Here is a 19,185-nt window from a genome sequence, read left to right on the forward strand (position 1 = left end):
CAATAAGGGTCAGAACACCCTGCAGCTTTTACTTCTAAGGGATGAAGTGACTAAAGCCTTGCCTTCAATTAAGGTAGCTTTTGCAATTATAATTATTCTTCAGGGTGAAACAGGTTCTGTGGGCGTTGGTGGTCGTCATATGCATTCCACACCGGGTCCGGCCTCCAGCTACTCCCATGTCGGACTCTATTGTTTGTCTTAGAACAATCAACACAAACAGCTTTCACGATTCAGAACAAACACACAAAGAACAAAAAACAACAACAACAAAAAGTCCACAGCAGTTTGGAAACAGCCTGGAATTCACTATCGTTCTGTGTTATTTTCTCATTAGAGCTTTAACCTGCTCAATTCTAAGCGGGAAGCTTCAGGTAGTGCAATCTACAAGACAGAGGCATTGTGGTAAATAAATACCAGACGGATAAGGCCCGAGGTTAGCACTTCTCAGAAGTCATAAGCTATTGCCCCAAGCTACCCGTGTGTGTGTGGCTGTGGAGAGAAGAGCCTAATGACCCCAAATGAGGGCCACGTACGGGAGAGTGGGTGTGCAGTGTCTCCGAGAGTTCAGGGAGAAGCCACAAGCAAGCCGGATAGGCTGTCGTATTGCAGTCAGTCGGTAGGAATGTTTTTCATTTCATCAAAGGGACAATGAAAGAGATTTTCAGGAATAGAGACAGAAAGCTGAGTGCCCTCCCCGGCACTCCTCCTCTGGGATGTGAACATCTTTCATTTACAGCTCACTTCGTCAATGTTTTGGATGAAGCAACTTATTTTTCCTCTTGGTTAGTAAAAATTGCATAAATTCTACCCAGTGTAATTGTTTGGCAGTCGCTCCTGTACCCGAGCATGTGTATGGGCACCGACCAAGGCGCCATTTCTTGAGTGCCACCGTATGCTACGTCCTTTTGTGCATTATCTCATACAATTATCCTAATAACCTTCTGATATAGATGCTAACGCCTCATTTCGTTGGAAGAGGAATCTAAGATTCCATACGGCCAAGTCGCATACCCAAATCCATACGCTTCATAAGCAGCACAACTGGGATTGGAAACCAGAACGGTCACAATTGAAAAAGGATCTCCAATGGCGGGATTTGAGCCTAGTGATAAACGAATCAGGAATTGCTTTCGGAAAGAATTTCCTGTTGAGAAACAAGTCAATGAGGTGAAAAGAAGGAAGGAAGAGAAAAGGACCAACATGTATTGTGTATCCCCTATGTGGGCGGGGGGTGACTCTTGATATGCCTTTCATTCCCATAACATAGAAGGTCTGTCTCTCACTCAATGTTGGCACTTTCTTTGCCACTTTACGCGGCTTCTCCGCAAGAATTGGGTCCTCAGTTGTCTTATTTAGACTTCTATTCTTGTATCCCCCCTCTCCCTCTCCCCATACCCACTGACTTCCTAGAACGTTGGATCTAATAGTTATGGTGGATAGTGATTCAACGTGACGTTTATGGCTCCCTTTCTGGGTGCTGGTCTTTCTGTGGAACTCTTATTTGGCCTTTCTCTTTTAATCCTCAAAAAAGCCATGAAGAAGATGGCCTATTATCCCTATATTATGGGTAAGAGTACGATTGCTTTCTCTTATTCCCTCAATGCATTCAAATATTGCCTTATGGATTCAGGGATCACGACTCGGGAAGGAACCCAGGGCCTCGTGCAAGTAAAACTGTGAATGCAGACACAAACGCCCTCTCCCCCAACTTGCCATCCAGCGAGAGGACGTTTCCTTTTGTTAGCATTTATCCTACCTCTTGTTCGTTCAGAGTACCCTCAGAGTCAGGGCACAGGCAGGGGAACCAAGATTATTTAGACTCTCATAGCACAACAGATAATGAGCGATGTAAGATCTGCCAGGGTGAGGTCGGTGCCCCATGAGTGCCTTTATTGAAGGTGTTGATAGAGCAGAGCCCCTTCTCCTGCAGCTCTGTCCCACCCCGGTGGGGTCTGCCTTTGGAAGGGGATCCTGACGGGCCAACCTAAAGAAGATGAAGGAGGCAGCAGGGCAGGGGACAATGGACGGGCTAATGTGCAGGAATAAACTTTACGGCTCTGGGGCCAGGCCGCCATAAACCTCTTCCACACTGCACAGCACAGGCTGTGACGGAGGCGACGTGCCTTGGGTGGTGGCTTTACTTGGGATCCTCCAGGGAACTCTGGTTGGCAGACCTGCCTCCTGTCTCCTCCCTGCCATGCAAGGCCACCGTTCCTGAGCTCTGCAGTGGCTATAAACTTTGGGACAGGGCGGCAGGGTCCGCGGTTCTGAGGAGGCACCTCAGGGGACTCTAAAGGCCCGGGCAGTTCCATGGGGTTGGAACTTGAGCTAATGGAGAATGTTGCCTACGAATAGGGCCCAGTGACACATCTGAACACATTTCAAGCAACTTTTAAAGGTCCTCTCATCCGTGTCCCTGTCTCTTCTTTGGACCAATTCAAAACCATTTCAGACCAAACGCTTCTATTTTCAAAACCTGCCAAATATAAAATTATATGTGTGGGTTTTTAACCCAACAAAAAAAAAGTTTCCTTAAGTCTAACCTTAACCACTCATGTTTCAGGAACACAGGCTATTTTGTGTGTGTGTTCTGCCTTCTGGAGTGGTGAAGGATATTTCAGTGACATCTTGAATCATTTAGAGGGACTCAGGATTCAATTTAATTCAATAAATATTTACTGAGTTCTTCTGTATCTAATACCACAGTGGGGCCACGAGGGTCACAAGGTTGATAAGACCGCCTTCCACCGATTCTCGAGAAGCTCTCAGTCGGGAGATGGAAGGCATTTCTGACATCACGAATTACGCAGAATGTGGTAAGCGGGACAGTAAGGCTGCATGAGGAGGGATTTGGAGCTGTTGATTTTTTTTCTTTTAACGTTTATTTATTTTTGAGACAGAGAGAGACAGAGCATGAACGGGGGAGGGCCAGAGAGAGAGGGAGACACAGAATCGGAAACAGGCTCCAGGCTCCGAGCTGTCAGCATAGAGCCCAACGCAGGGCTCGAACCCATGGGCCGGGAGATCGTGACCTGAGAGCCCAAGTCGGACGCTTAACCGACTGAGCCACCCAGGCGCCCCTGGAGCTGTTGATTTTTACCTGAAACCAGGCGGTTCCCTGGTGGAGACAAGGACACCCGGGAGAGCACCCGAATGGGATCAGTGCCAAACAGACAGGAACAAAAGTCTGGGGGAGCCGTGGCACAGATGTCTGCCCAGAGGAGGGAGCTGGCAGAGTGGCCTCGGCTGGCTGTGACTGTAAATCTGGATCCTTGCCTCCGTGCTGGCACTGACTGGGTTGTCTCTGTATATCACATTCTTCCTATGCAGCATTCAGTTTTCGTTCCTCCATTCACCGGTCTAATTAACGTTTATTATACACAGGCCTACCGTGTTCTCGGCCCTGAGCTGTGCGAGAGGAATTCAGCGGTGAATGAAACAGACAGGTGGGAGGGTCCCTGCCATCGTGGAAGAAGGCGTAGAAAGAAGAATAATTCATGAACGAACATGCCTTGAGCATAATCCGTGGGGCAACATGCTGCCAAAGGGAGGTGCTGTAAGGAGCCCTCAAGGGCCTGGCGAGGCAGTGGGGGTCCTACGCGTCGCGATGTGAGGTCCTCTTAAACTGCTGTTCCACCTTAGAGCCTATAAAAGCCAATGAAATTTGGAGGTAAATAACTATTTCAAGAGTTTGGAAGAAGAAGTAAGCGCATGCAAAGATGCGTAATTAACGTCATTCGTCATTACGAAACTGCAAATTAAAAGCACAATGGGAAGCCATTACATACCCGGTAGAAGGGCTAAAATCTAGAAGACTGACCAGACCTAGTGCCCGGGCCACAGGAAGTCCCCCGTGCGCTGTGACAGTAGAAAATGATACAACCACTTGGGAAAGAGTTTGGCACTCACTGACCAAGTTAATCATATGCTGATCACAAGATCCAGCCAGCGACTTCTACGTGTTTATCTAAGAGAAAGGAAAGCGCATGTCCCCACAAAGACTTGTACAAGAATGCTCACAGCAGCTTTATTTGTAACAGTCAGAAACTAGAAACACCCCAAATGTCCATCAAAAGCTACAGATAAACAAGCTGTGGTGCGGACTGTTGACACAGAAACATCATGGATGAATCTCGAAATAATTGCATTGAGAGAAAAGGAGCCAGAAGAACAAAAAATACCGAATGTACGACTCCGTTTCTAGCAATTCTAGGAAATGCAAACCGATCTATAGTGACAGAAGCAGATCAGTGGTTGCTGGGACTGGCGTGGGGAGGACAGAGAGTAGCAGGGAGGTGGCACAGGAGAACACGAAGAAACTTTGGGGGATAGAAAATATGTTCATCATCTTGATCGTGGTGATGGCTTTCTAAGTATATACTTACGTCAAAACTTACATTATAAAAAAGTTATAAACTTTAATACTTAAAAAAATTTTTTTTTAAACATTTATTTATTTTTGAGACAGAGAGAGACAGAGCATGAACAGGGGAGGGGCAGAGAGAGAGGGAGACACAGAATCTGAAACAGGCTTCAGGCTCTGAGCTGTCAGCACAGAGCCCGACACGGGGCTCGAACTCACGGACCGTGAGATCATGCCCTGAGCCGAAGTCGGACGCTTAACCGACCGAGCCACCCAGGCGCCCCAAAAAAGTTATAAAGTTTAAATATGTACAGATGATTATGTCAATTGTACTTAAAAATGAGAAAAAGTGAAAAACTACATATCTGGAAATCTTAAGATTTCTCTATGAAGATACAAGTCAGACAAGACATGTGTGTGTCTTACAAATCGGACTATAGGAGCAAGGCATCTCTCTCCACCCGGAAGAAGTATTAAAACCAATATCAGTTAATATGCATTAAGAACTTGTAATGTGTCTGTGACCAGGCTGTCTGCATATGTGACCTCAGTTAAGCCCCACGACAACGGTGAGGTTGGTACTTTCATTAATCCCATTTTCAGCTAATAAAATTGCAAATCAGGAAATGTAGTGATTTGTCAAACATCTCAGGACATCGCCAAAATTTGAAAACAGACCCATTTGGAGGTGCTTGGGTGGCTCGGTCGGTTAAGCAACCAGACTTGATTTCGGCTCAGGTGGTTCGTGGGATCAAGTCCCACATCAGGCTCTGTGCTAGCAGCATGGAGCCTGCGTGGGATTCTCTTTTCTCCCTCTCTCTCTGCCCCTCCTTCCCTCCCATGCGTGCGTTCTCTCTGTCTGTCTGTCTGTCTGTCTCTCTCTCTCTCTCTCCCTCCCTCTCAAAAGAAAGCAGGCCTATTTGATTTTTGAGTTTAAACTCTTAATCGCTGTACTATTGACAAAACATACCTACTTTGGGAAAGAATTGGGGGTCAGTTTGTGGGGGGATGTTGATGACAGAGTTGAGTTTGATGCTAAGTATTCACTGTTAGGAAAGTACTTAATTTGAGTATTAATTTCCCAATTCAGAAATAATACAGTGGTAACACCTGTGATAATTCCATAATTTGGAAATCCTTAAAAACATCCTCTTACCTCTCTCGGAAGGGACCTCTTGCCACTGTTGGTAATGACCCCTCGTCTCTGCCTGCTCAGCTGCCCAGCCTCCTGGCTGCTCCACTTTGCCGGTATATTCCCCATAGCAGCCTAAGTGATGGTCTTGAACCTGAAATAATATCTTCCCACTTTCTTAAAACCACCTGCTTGTTTCCCAAGACACTTAAAATCCAAAGTCCTAATTCCAATTTGGCTTGTCTTTTTTTTTAATGTTTGTTTATTTTTGAGAGGGAGAGAGAGAGAGAGAGGACATGAGCAGGGGAGGGGCAGAGAGAGAAGGAGGCACAGAATCCGAGGCAGGCTCCAGGTTCTGAGCTGTCAGCACACAGCCAGACGCGGGGCTCGAACTCACGAGCTGTGAGATCATGACCTGAGCAGAAGTCAGCCGCTTAACCTACTGAGCCACTCAGGCGCCCCTAATTTGGTCTTGTCTTATACCAGTCCCTCAGGCTTTCTCCTCCTCGGTCCCCCCAGCCACCTCTCTCTTCTCAAACACATCGCATGAGTTCCCATCGAAGGGCCTTTGCAACTGATGCTCCCGTCTTTCTGAAATGTTGTTCCTGTCAGTCTCTATATGGTTCACCTTTTCTTAGCTTGGCCTCAATTCAAATGTCTCGGTTCAAATGCCAGATCTTCCCGAACTACCCAAGATAAAGGAGTCTCACACTTGACCCCATGGCTGTTTTTACCACTACATTGCCAAGTTTTGTCATTTTTATAGCATTTACCACTATCTGAAATAGTCCTATTTATTTGGCTATTATCTGTCTCTCTTCAATTGATGTGCTTTCCGTTAGAATAGGAAATATGTCAATCTTTATTTACCATGTAGCCTCAGAAGAGTGTCAGGCACGTAGTAGTTGCTTACGAAATGTTGAGTGCACATATTGACTACACGAAAGAATGAAATCCATGATGCGATGTGATCCCAGACTTCACCAGTACGTGTTATAATGCAACATCTGAGAGTTTCAACCACCCGTATGCGAGGTTGGATGGCTGCTTCCACCAATACGTCAGACTCTTTGTTAATAATTGATTTTTTTTCCCCATTTTTTAAGTTTAAAATTCCATCTAGCGAGCCACACCAAATAGACAGCATCTAGTAAATCTGTTGCAACACGAAAACCACATGTCGTTTGCTCTAATGGACCTAAACTCACCATCAAATGCCATGTCTTGATGCTCTGTCAATGTCGCATGGACTCAGCCCGGCCCCGGGGTTCGGGCAGGTACCGTTGAGCGACACCTTCCCTTATTTCCCACTTATTCTCCCCTTGAGACTTTCTTCTGTGATGATCTGTTTATGAAATAATCCCAACGTAAATCCTGAACTAGTTGAGTAGTCACAACTACTTCTGAGTATCACAAATCATTTGCTTCTTTGGTGCTATTCTGAGGAGAGATCTTCATAGCGCCTGTCTTTGGGTTACCGAACGTGCCAATTCTCCCTTGTGGCTGCCAAGAATTAGCAGCATCAGCAAAAGCTCAGAAACCCAAGTTTCTACCCATTATAATTAAAAAATAAATTACGGTGGTGCTGGACAGCAACCCCCCCTAATGAGGGTGACTGCTTATGGGTTTTCTAGAACCCAGGTTTGAGGTGGCTCTTTGGTGGTGGGCAAGATGCTGGAAAGAACCTAGATCATAAAGTTGGTGGGGCCAGAGATAAGTAGACCGACCTATCTCTGGATTATGTGGCATTTCTTGAAAAATCCTTCTTCACGAGGGCCGTTTCCTAGCTGCAGAGAACCAGAAAGGAAACAAAAGAACCTTCTTTTTTTTTTTTTTTTTTTGAAAACAACAACAACGACATGACGAGGACAACAAACTATTCTTCACTTCTTTGTAGATGGGTGCTGTTGAGAACGCAAAGAAGACACGACCCAAACAAGGAAGCAACCCCTTCTGCCCACGGGCAGTCAAGCATTTGCGAAAGGAACCAAGCCAAAGCAAAGCCACTGAGCAAGCACAATGGTCTGTCTTTGATCTTCCTTGAGGCACAAAGCAGAACCCGAAGGCCCTGTTCTCCCCACCTCCGCCCCCACCGAACTCCTCCTCCCTGGCTGCCTGGTCTTGTTTCACCCTTCCCCCCAGGCCCAGTGCTGACCAGCGGCTTTAGAGTCTGAATTATACCTTGAACCCACCAACTAGTATTGCAGCCTCAAAGACAGGCTTGTAATCTATGAAACAGTGAGCAGGGGTTGGGGTGGGGTGGGGGGGAATGCCCTTGTTTGCAGATAATGAAATCTAAGAGCGCTGCTCCCAGGGAGAGGTGAAGGGGGACACTAGGGGATCTTAAGGAGGTGATGGTACCACCCAGTCCTGGAATCTCCTTACTCAGGGGTCTTGAAGACCCTTTAAGCTACTTCCTCGTAGCCGTTGGTAGAGCACCCCTTGAGCAGTAACTTGGAAAGGTTTTATGAGGTCTTGGCTGGAACAAAGGCCCACTAGAGGTGGAAACAGAACAGTAGCACACGTGTGGACAAATAGGGAGGTGTGTAGGAGGGTGTGTGTGCACACACACACACACACACACACAACTGGCATGAAACCTTGAAGTGAAAGTGGATTCTAAAAGTATTTGTTGAATAAGTGGATAAATAAAAGAAAGCTTATATGTTGTAGCCTCTAATTACCAATCATAGTAGACTTCTTAGGATCATTGATCTCTAAGGCATACTAATATTTAGTTCAATAAATCCAGGTAAAATGATCATCAGTCTCTCCTAAAGTCCATATTTCTTTATCACAGCATTTCTATACCATGGAAATTCCATGGACTCACTGCCCCCCGCTCCAACCTCCACCCCCATGGAGGCAACTATGGGCTTAAATTCCGAATTCATCGTTCAATAACTAGGAAACCTTGAAAAAATGAGTAAAACTCTCCGTGCCCTGGTTTCCTCCCCACACAAAGGAGATCGTCTGTGTACCCTTACAGGGTAGGAATAACACCTCCCAAAGACAAGCCCTGTGAAAGTACTTTGCAAATTGTAGAGTGTGCTGCAGATGGGAGTTGCCAGTTTGTTCCTCTTTGCTCTTTTTGGCCCTTGGACAAATATTGTAGCCGAGAATGATGGGCTTTGTGTTCAGACAAGTAGGCCCCGGAGAAGTTGTTGTCCCTTCCCGTCCCCGGATGGCAATGGTCGTTTGTGGTTTCTGGGCTCTGAGGGAGAGGAGAGGATTGTCCCAGATGCTGAAGGCAGAGGCAAGGCTACTTTCTGGATGCACCTTGGAGCTGGGTTCCTGGTTCAGGCTCAAGCCAACTATTGGTTTTTAGTTGTGGGTTTACATCGGCACTTAAAATAAACACAATGTGAATTGCTTGATGTTTGTGTATACGCGTGTTTCATATGAAACGTAAACAAGCTACAGTCACAAAGCAGCACTGGCTTGCAAACCAAGAACATTATGCAGTCAGACCCGGATTGCAGGCTGGATGACAACTAGATAATCGAGTGAGCAGAACGCCACTTAGATTCAATTCCATGGAACACAGGAAGCTGAGAATTTGAAGAAAAGAGAGGTGGAATGTGCTGTGGAGTGAAAAGGAGATGAGCTGGAATGGGTACATGATACAGGCATCCTTTGGATGCAGTTATGGGGGTGAAAGTAGATGGGGCAAGTTATTTGGAAGGGCAATGGCCAGTTTTCTAAACATGGCAAAAAAAAAAATTAATGACAGCTTAAGGATCATGAGACATTTTGACGTATGGCTCCTATTTGACCCCTGGGTTTCAGGGTATCAGCACAAAGTTAAGGCCACTCAACATCACTGACTGGCTACATGCCTAGCAGATAAAACATTTCTCTTTATTAAAAAAACTCATACGGAGCTTCACCTCAGCCTGGGTCAAGGGGCAGCAGAGTCCTTCTCTGTGGCCCAGAATATCTAGAGCCTGTGGGTTCTCCATGAATCACCAGGGGCCCAGGTTCCCTGGAGGAAACACGTACACTGGGAGGGTTTTAATGTTGCCTGTAGTCATTATGACCTTGTAAGCCTAGGAGTATGTAGTTAGGAATCACAGAAATACCAAGTAAAATGCCTGGAAGGGATTTGAGGGATCGTTCGGTCCAGTGCCCTCACTTTATAGGTAAAGAGGATGAGGTCCAGGGAGGAGAAGTGACACGCTCAGCCAAGGGCTACGTCTGAGCAGTTAGACTCGAATTCGACTTCTAATCCTGTGGGCTTTATAAAAGAAGGAGGGCTTGTCACCCAGTTCTTTGTAGGAGAGCACAAGAGTGTTATTTTCCATATTACACGTTTTACTTAGCAATCATTTTCTGTGGTCTTTCATCAGGGCTGTCTATTGGCACGTCCATCCGTCCAGCAAAGACACGGATATACGCCACCAAGAGCCAAATACATCATGGAAAGTGCTAGCATAAACGAGGCATACTTTGAGAGGCCAAACTGAGTTTTCAATTTGGACACCCCCTAGCCTACTTCCGCAACTCTGAGCTGGCTCCCACACGAACTTTCTTATAAGTGGATGCAGACATAAATTGACTGGGCCACTGATTCATCCAGTTGAGGCCACTGCACTGCCTCACAGATATAGGAGCCATGCATTTTGGGAAGGGAGAGAGGAGAAAAGGAGGAGAGACAGAAGGAAAACAAAGGAGAAAATGACAAATGTAAAAAGAAAGGATGCACACGAACTCTCTGGTCTACCCAGAAGAAAAGGATCCACTAGCCAAAAGTTTCTCAGTACCCGCACCCCAGCGCCTCTCTTATATTTCAAGCTCTGGAATAAGAAGTTTTGCTTTCTCATTTTTCCACCCAAAATAAAACTCAAACCTCTCACATCCTCATTTTTTTCATGTCCAGCTCCGATCGTAGAAGCAGCATCTTCCACACCTACCCTTGTGTCATGTCTGGCCCACTCCCCGGCAGCCTCGAGAGTCACAAGAAGTTCTGAAATTCGCTCAGTTGCAAATATAGTTTACCACTTTCTTTGCAGCTCCCACACCTTCTTGAATTTTGAAAGCCACAGTAGCGTGAACCAGGAGAGGAGCTGCTCCTCTCTCCGGGCAGCTGTTGTAAGGTGATGTCATAGCACCCAAGGCCCGTTGAGCAGAACCTGGCAATGAGCGATGCTTCTATTCGCCCACCATCGTACCTGTTAGGTATGCATCAGAGCGACCATTCCTGATTTCAAAGTCAGGCCCTCTGGCCTACATTATTGAGGTGCAAAGACCTTATTGGAGATGAGCTGTAAGTTTATATGTATGGATTTATCTGTGTGCTTCTTATTTTTTTCGGCTTCAGAGTTCCCTCATCCTCAGCTGTCCACTTGGACCCAACATGGTGCCATCAGCCTACAATATTGTGATTTATAAGAAATGTGTGTGTGTGTGTGTGTGTGTGTGTGTGTGTGTGTGTGTGTTTGGTCACTCAGATAACCAAAATACCTTTATCAGATATCTTTGGTCTTCTTCCACAGTTTCTGGATCCCAGTTCTCCTTGGAATTTCATGAGGAGCGATGGGGGCTGGTTTCATTATGATATTTGGTCTCTTGTCCTCAGATCCTGAAACCACTCCAAAGCCAAAAAGGTGAACTGGGTGTCTTGATGTTCATTCCACGCTCCTTTCCACAAACAACCCGGTTTATGTTAATGAAGGTAACTTTTGCAAAACACCTAAGGATGGGACTGGTTGCCAGAGAACCAACCATTAACAGAATGTTGGACATTTCGGTCCCACCCCTTGATTTCTAGGGAGGGGGGAGGGGGTGATGGTTGGATCAATCACCAATGGACAGTGAGTTCATCAATCATGCGTATAGAATTAAGCCTTTATAAAAACCCCAAAACAGGGGACTTAGAGGGCTTCCAGGTTGGTGAACACATAAAGATTTGGGGAGAATGGCATGCTTTGAGAGTATGACAGCTGCGTGCCTCCCCCACATACCTTGCCCTGTGCTTCTCTGCCATCTGGCTGTTCCTGAATAATAGCCTTTTATAATAAACAGGTCATCTAGTAAGTAAATTGTTTCTCTGAGTCCTATGAGCCGCTCTAGAAAATTAATTGAACCTGAAGAGGAAGTCCTGGGAACCTCTGATTTATAGCCAGTTGATCAGAAGCACAGGTGACAACCTGGGCTTGTGACAGGCATCCGAAGTGAGGTGAAGGTGATGCAGTCTCAAGGGACTAAACCCTTAGCCTATGGAGTCTGCAACTATCTCCAGGTAGCGTTTTTCAGTGTTGAGTTGAATTGTAGGATGTCCTGTTGGTGTGGAGAATTGCTTGTTGCTGTGGGAAAGCCTACACATAAGCCTAAGTGTGCGTGCACACACACACACACACACACACACACATACACACACACAGTGAAATTGGGTCCAGAAACCCTTTCACAGCTTTAACCTAAGGTGCCACGTGACATGGCCTTCTTTTTATTTTTTTTTTAAATTTTATTTATTTACTTTGAGAGAAAGGGAGAGAGAAGAGAGAGCCAGCAGGGGAGGGGTTGAGAAACAAGGAGAGAATCCCAAACAGCCTCTGCACTATCAGCACGGAGCATGATGTGGGACTTGAACTCATGAACTATGAGATCATGACCTGAGCCAAAATCTAGAGTCAGATGCTTAACCAAGTGTTTCACCCAGGTGCCATTCAACATGCCTTTCTAAACATGACAATTCCCCATGCCCTGATATTAGAGGTTCCCAGGCCTTATGCCTCTGCTTAGATGGGTCTCCCTTTAAGTTTGTATTTCACCATTCCGCAGCTTTTCCTCTGCTTATATCTCACTTCTCCCAGGTCCCCCTTCCAACCCATTTAATTCCTCGAGCATCTACTGGGGTCAGACACTGGAAAAGCACTTCGGGGGTTGCAAAAAAAAAAAAAAGTATAAGACGTTGTCTCTATCCTCAGAGAGCTTCCAATCTAGTAGTAGGACGCAGATCAGCACAGAAATCATTGCAAAGCAAGAATGTGTCCATTGCCTTCTATAAAAGGGTATGAAATCAGACAGGAAGGAGAATCATACTGGTTTGCATGGAGGGAGGTGACATTTGAGGTGGGTCTGATGGAATGTGTAGGACGTGGAGTTGGTAGGGAGGCATCTGCAGTGGCAAAGACAGTGAGGTAAGAGTGAGTGTGCGTGTGTGTGTGTGTGTGTGTGTGTGTGTGTCGGTAGTGTCCTATGGAGTGGTTTCTCACACCTGCTCCATCAAGTAGGGCTCTACAGGCTGCAAGTAACAGAAAAACCAATTAAAACTTGTCTACTAATAAGGACATTTATTATCCCCCATATCAAATAAATGGTGCCAAAGTTGGTTAATTTAGCAGCTCGGTGATGTCTGGGCTTTGTGTCAGCTTCTCTGCAATTTTCTTGGAATCCCCTCTCAGATCTGAAAAATGGCTCCAGAAGCTCTTAGCATCATATCCTCACGCAATAAAGTTCAAAGGCTAAAGGGGCTTGTCACTGTCTGCAATTCTTTTTAAAAGTGTGAAAAACATCCCCAGAAGCCACAGTAGACTTCTCATCATTGACCAGGACATTGTCTCTTACCCATACCTTCCTTGACTGATCACTAGCAGTGGAAAATGGGATTGACTTAAACAAATCAAAATTCGCCCCTAGGACCTCGGAAAGAAGTATTAGGCTGCCAGATACTAGAAGAAAATGAGCGTTTAAAATAGCAAAAAATAGGGACTTTCTGCCCCTTTGTGTTTGTTTTCTCTCATTTTTGTAAGTCTTTACACAGATAATTCTTTTTAAAATTTTTCCTTTAATGTTTATTTATTTTTGAGAGAAGCTGAGAGAGACAGAGTGAAAGTGGGGGAGGGGGAGAGAGAGACACAGACAGACAGACAGACAGACAGACAGAATCCAAAGCAGGCTCCAAGATCCAAGCTGTCAGCACAGAGCCCACCACGGGGCTCGAACTCAGGAACCATGAGATCACGACCTGAACAGAAGTTGGACGCTTAACCAACTGAGCCACCCAGGCACTCCTGCACAGCCCATTCTTTCTACCTAGGATGCCGTACTGACACTTCACCTTCCTGCCAGGAGCTCCCAGAGTGTTCTATATGGCCCTAACCACATTGAATTATAACAGTTTTTTGATTGCTTGTCAACTCCACTCAACTGTGAGCATGTTGAGCGTAGGGACCATTTCTTATCTACTTTGTATGCCTAGTGAAGAGCCCGGCCTACAGGAGATGTTCAGTGTATGTTGAACTGAATAAAGGTGGGTAAATGAATGGATGCGTGGAGTAAATGAGGCTAAGTGACTTAGGTGGAGGGAGGTACCATTTGAGGTCAGTCATGTAGGTGGTTTGGCACCTCTTCCTTCCCTTGTCTCGGCGATTAACCATTGTCCGAGCTCCACAGAAGATGATTGGGCAGCGAGTGCCTGGAAGTTCAGCACTGCCTTTAATAAGCTTGTGTGACAGAGACAGGTAAGCAATGTCCAGGCTGTAACTTGCTAGAATGTGAGTAAGCGAAACCACGAGGGGGAAGTGGGGGGAAAGAGGAAGTCCTCCCTGGAGAAATTGATGGGATATTCTTGGCTATTTAATGGAATCTCAGAGGTACTATCCTATATCTTCGTCCTCACCCTTGCTTTGATAACTCACAGCTTTTAATTTCAGGTGACAGCACATAATGAATTGATCACAGCTACAGACCTAATGAGGTTGAGTGTCTTTGTGTTGATAAAAGCTTCCTATTCCTCTCCATAAGCCATCGCCAAGTATGTATAGCCAATAAAGCCAGTTGAAGAGTTTATCAAATTCACATTGTCGTCCTAACTAGACAGATTGCAGGCAGTGGGGCTATCATGTGCCCCCCCGCTCCCCCCACCAAATAAGACCCAAGCTGGAGGCATCACGGGGTCTTCAGGGAAGGAGCCTCAGTAGCTTCATCCTGAGCTGTGTGGTGTGTCCTTGTCCCCATGACCAATCACAATTCCCTCCGTTACGAATTCTGAGGAAAAGCACAATGTAAGGAGACCATAGGCACAACTCCTCCTCTGTCCCCTTTTGTGTTAGATGCTTTCAGTGTCCAAAGAGTAAAGCTAAGGTTATATCTGGAGGACTAGTGTCCGAAGGAGGTTAAGAGTGCAGGCTTGGGAGCCAGAAGGACTCGAGTTTGAATCCTGAGTCTGCCATTTATGAACTTATGATCTTGGGCAAGGTACTTCCTAGATCTCTCTGGGTCTGCCTTTGTTGCTTTGTATGATGAGGATAATATGAGCACTGTCCTGATAGGGCTGCTGTGATGAACAAAAGCCATTATGTGTCGAGAGCCAAACGGAAGGTGCCTGTTACAGAGTTGCATAAATATCACCTTTTATTTATTTACTTTTGTTATTCTCATAATAAAAAAAAAAAAAAAGGCAGCCTGGGTTATTTGTGGAAGCAAGGGGAATGAAAAAAGAGGCTTCATGGGAAAAAAAAAATGAATGATTTTATTCTACACAGAGCTACATGAATTCTGTCCTCAAGGAACGTCCTCCCAGGAAGAGGAACAAAACGAAGCTACCACCAGAGAGTGAGGCTGATTTGTTTTGAAAGAATCTTGCGATCGGAAAAGAAAACCAAATCTGCTCCATGAAATTGAGCTACAGATAATAAAAGTGTCAACGTGGGACAGTGGTCAGAATACTGGCTCCGCGGAAAAAAAAAAATTCATCATAGTTCAGAAAAATATATATTCGGGCACCTTGTCAGTCCACATCTCGTCCCTCTCTGTGTCACCCTGGCAGCGGATCTGCTTCGTTTACTGATAACAAAAAGAGAAAAGAAAAGAAGAAAGCATGTATCATCCCCAGCTGATCGCCATGGGGCCAATATCGCCCGTCCATGGAAAACCACACCAGCGCTCTGTTCCCAGCCTCGTGCATCAGCTGAATCGACAGCTGCGTGCAGACTTCATCGTCCCTTCCGGCCCCTTGCATGAGGGGCAGGGTGAGGCAGAGGGGACTCTTTCCGTTTGGAGGGGGAGCTCGCCGGTCTCCCTAAACCATCCCACTTCCCTAGAATTACAGGCCTCCCTGTGAGCCTGGCTGTAGGAGAGGTGACAGATCTCCGGAAAGGGGCAGCATGATGGAGCAGCCCAACCAGTTGAGAGCCCATCTGGGTGAATGTGGGTTTAAAAAGTAGGCACAGGCCCTCTGCCGTGGGTCACCGCACCTGGGGCAACCCCAGTTTGGCTTCTCATGGCACTAGCAGCATGACCCAACAGAGCACGTAACAGGCGAGTGTTCAGGTAGGCCCTGACCCCCCACCGCCCCACCCACCCCTGCTCGGACTATAGGTTCTCAAGAGGCAGGAGCAGTGTCTTATTGACCTTGGTGCCCGTGTGACCTAGCACAGGGCCTGACTTCTAGTAAGTTCTCAAGGCACCCTCAATGCACTAATGGAATAGAACCGAAGCAGAGGATAGAGGAACGAAAGGGGCAGGGTATGTTTCTTCTGGACCTTTCTGACATCTCTAAGGAAAACAGTTCTCAGTCTTCGAATATGCAAATGACCGGTCTCCACGGAGGACCACAGAACCAGAATCTCCTATGAGTGAGGCCCGGGCATCTGTATTTTTTTAAAGCTCCACCCCTCACCACCCCTCCCCCCCCAAAAAAATGTGCTGCATAGCCAAGATTGAGACCCGCAGGAGTCAGTCATTGAATTGCACTCAGCAACCAAAGGCTCATTTGGAGCTAGATAGGGACGAGGCAGACATAAGGAGGGAAATGGTATTCTTGTAATGATTAGCTGTTTTCCTTGTGGGTTTTGTTTGAGTTATAAGAGCAAATGGGTCCTGAATATTTCACAGTAATCAGGAATGAACTAATCACTAACAGAGTCTTAATCCAGACACGCCACATTGCCATTGGCCGTAGAAGCCTCTTTGACAACCTGACCTAACAGAGGAGACATGGGTTACAACCACAGTCCCATGAATTAAAGACCCTGGACTGGGGAGGGAGAGGGTTGCATCTGTCATGTGCCCACCAACACTGCATTTCTAGAACTTATGTGCAGAAATCCCTATCCCATTTCAGGCTGATCTCCTACCCCAGGCTCCAGTGGGATTCGTATTCCTGTTTTATTGCTTTCCGAGGGCCGACCGAGCCTAGAAAACAAGCCTGGTAGGGTTCTCCCTCCATGACCCAGAGCTCAGTTAGTTGGCTCAGGGTTGGCAAACTTTTCTCCAGAAAAGGCCAGGGAGTAAATAATTGGGGCTGTAAATAATCACATCGCTGTTGTGATTGTTCTGCTCTGCCAGTGAAATTTGAATTGTATACAATTTTTTTTTTAATTTTAGAGAGATTGAGAGAGTGTGTGAGTGGGGGGAAAGGGGCAGAGAGAAAGACAGAGAGAGAAACAGGCAGCAGCCCAGACTCAGCCCAGAGACTGTAGTTTGTTGAATCCACATTAGCTAAGGGATGTTGCCAGAGCTGGAGAAGGGCCCTGACTGGCCTGTGTCCTCAGGTGGGTAGGGACAGAAGAAATACAAAGAGAACTCATCCCAGGCGATGACCCAGGCTAAGTCAGCTCAAAAAGGCACTGAGGAACGCTCAGGAGGGACTCCCCAGATCCAGTTTCCATACTAAGACTTGTATTCCCACAGAAGAAGGGAGGCGTGCAGATGGGTGGAGGTTGAGGGAGATGAACAACAGCTTTAAATTTTTAACTGGTGCTCGCGAGTATGGGATTAGCATCTGGCAAACCCCAGAAAGGGCTCCCGATTATGCTGGCTGAAACCTACTCATGTGGTAATGCTTTTTTAGGATATTAAAGAAGAGGCAACATGCAGGAAGGAAAAATGCTTAGGAAGAGGAGAACAATTAGTTTCTATTCTGCAATAAATTCACCATTTGAGAGACAGATGGACAGAGACAGAGAGAGACAGAGCGAGAGACAGAGAGAAGCATTTGCTCTCTCCCTCTCTGTCTCAAAATAAATAAACTTTTTTTAAAAAGTAAAGGACACTTCCTCCTTCACTTGTAGCCCTGGTGCCTTGTCTTGAGGCATCTTATTCTGCTCCGTTGCTTCCTGGGTTGTCATGAGGGCCGTCCCTTAGGGTTATGCCAATCGTTCCCTCCCCCAGGACACCCAACTGAGGCAGGAAGGGACGGCTGGAATCCAGCTTGCCTTCTGCTTACCAAAGAGTGTTCCGTCAGGGTTGTGTCTGATCCCCCCTACCCCCATCGTCACTCTCACGAAGGGCCACTGTTCTCTCTGCACAAATATGGTCAACAAACAGTATGGACAAGCGACTATGTCCACCTAGATGGGCACCTTTTCTGGTTGACTCAGAGATACTATATAGGCTTGTGTTGGCACAGGGGGTCCTCTTCAGGACTCTTGCCCCAAGACAGGGTAATGAAAGCAAAATAGAGGCCTTCTCCAGAAACGAGAGAGATGTGGGAAGGCCTGAAGCCAGTGAGAAGACAAATGTGGTTGGGTGCTCATCGCTAGCCAGAGGTACCTAATGTCTAAAGACTTAATGTCATAAGTCTTTTAGCAATAGGCTGAAACTACCTGTCCCGAAGGACACCCTAACTTCTCTCTCTGGTTCTGGTGGTCACTAGGGTTTGAAACAAGTCCATTTCGGACCACAGGCTAGCAGAGTTTGGCTTCTAGTACTGAGACTCAGGTACCCAGCTTGCTGAGCCTGGGCATCAAAGGCGCACACAGCCCTCTGACACCTGAAACGGCATGATTGTTGGAGTCCGGAGCCCCTAGAGTGTATGGTTTCTGCTCAGCTTTCCTTCCCCCGAGGTCTTGGGTTTCCTTCATTTTAATCCAATTAAAGAAAAGAAAAATCAGTAAGTTTTTAGCACTAGTGGAAAAGGGCTCCATTGACAGCAGCTTAATCATTGTGCTAAGTGAGGTTAATTTCCACCCTTGGTCTTTAATAGGCCGGGGACTGGAGATGAATTTTTCAGCTGAGGCCACACTCAGGTCACCTGGCCACCCATTTTAATCAGAAGGCTTCCCCAGCCCTGATTTTTATGTTTCTAACCACTCACCCAGTGTTCTTCTCTAGAGGCCGACATCACATGAATCGCGGGACAGATTCCTCCTGCATTGAGTTGGCGTAAGAAGATCCAGCCTGCTCTCGGTCTGCTTCTTCCTCACCCCCACCTCTAAACACATATCGTTTCTTCTTCGTAGACTCTGCCGTCCGCTTGTAGCAGATGGTGTTTGAAAAGTCATGTGTCCTTCCTTCCCTCCAGATCGTCTAGGACTGGGGGGAGGTGGTCACTGCAGCATCCTCCAATCTGAAGATGCTGGGAGATCAAAGAAGCAAGGGGAGATCAACACAAATTAAAACCAAATTAAAGATGATACCAAAGGCCAGAGCATGTAGCCGAAAATCCATTAACTGCCGATTTATGGTTTGGTGACCCATGATTGCTTACTGGGTGACAGAAGTGAGCATGAAATCTGTTAGTTTCTAGGTATGTTTGGAGAAGCCCACACAGCTCTGAGAAGTATTTCTCATTTAGGCCAGATGAAAATCTTTCCGAGCGGCCTTTCTGGATTGAAGAACATTCTGCCAATCTTCTCCAAGGGAGGTAGCACCGCGAAAGGCAGGGCTGATGCAACCTGGCTTCTTGAAACATCATGTGCCACTCCTGGATGACGTCCCTAGGCATAGCGGGGAGACTGACCAT

The 19,185-nt window shown here is 46.4% G+C and overlaps 1 long non-coding RNA gene across 1 annotated transcript; it reads right to left on the reverse strand.

Annotated features, from left to right (window-relative positions):
• Positions 1-14,838: 14,838 nt before the first annotated feature.
• On the reverse strand, positions 14,839-19,185 carry LOC131496091 (uncharacterized). The gene is made up of 2 exons (XR_009254311.1): positions 18,538-19,185; positions 14,839-15,284 (listed from the first exon to the last, which is right to left on the reverse strand). It is a non-coding gene; the product is annotated as an uncharacterized LOC131496091 (long non-coding RNA).

The sequence above is a fragment of the Neofelis nebulosa genome, chromosome 15 (assembly GCF_028018385.1).
Source record: "Neofelis nebulosa isolate mNeoNeb1 chromosome 15, mNeoNeb1.pri, whole genome shotgun sequence".
Taxonomy (NCBI): Eukaryota; Metazoa; Chordata; class Mammalia; order Carnivora; family Felidae; genus Neofelis; species Neofelis nebulosa.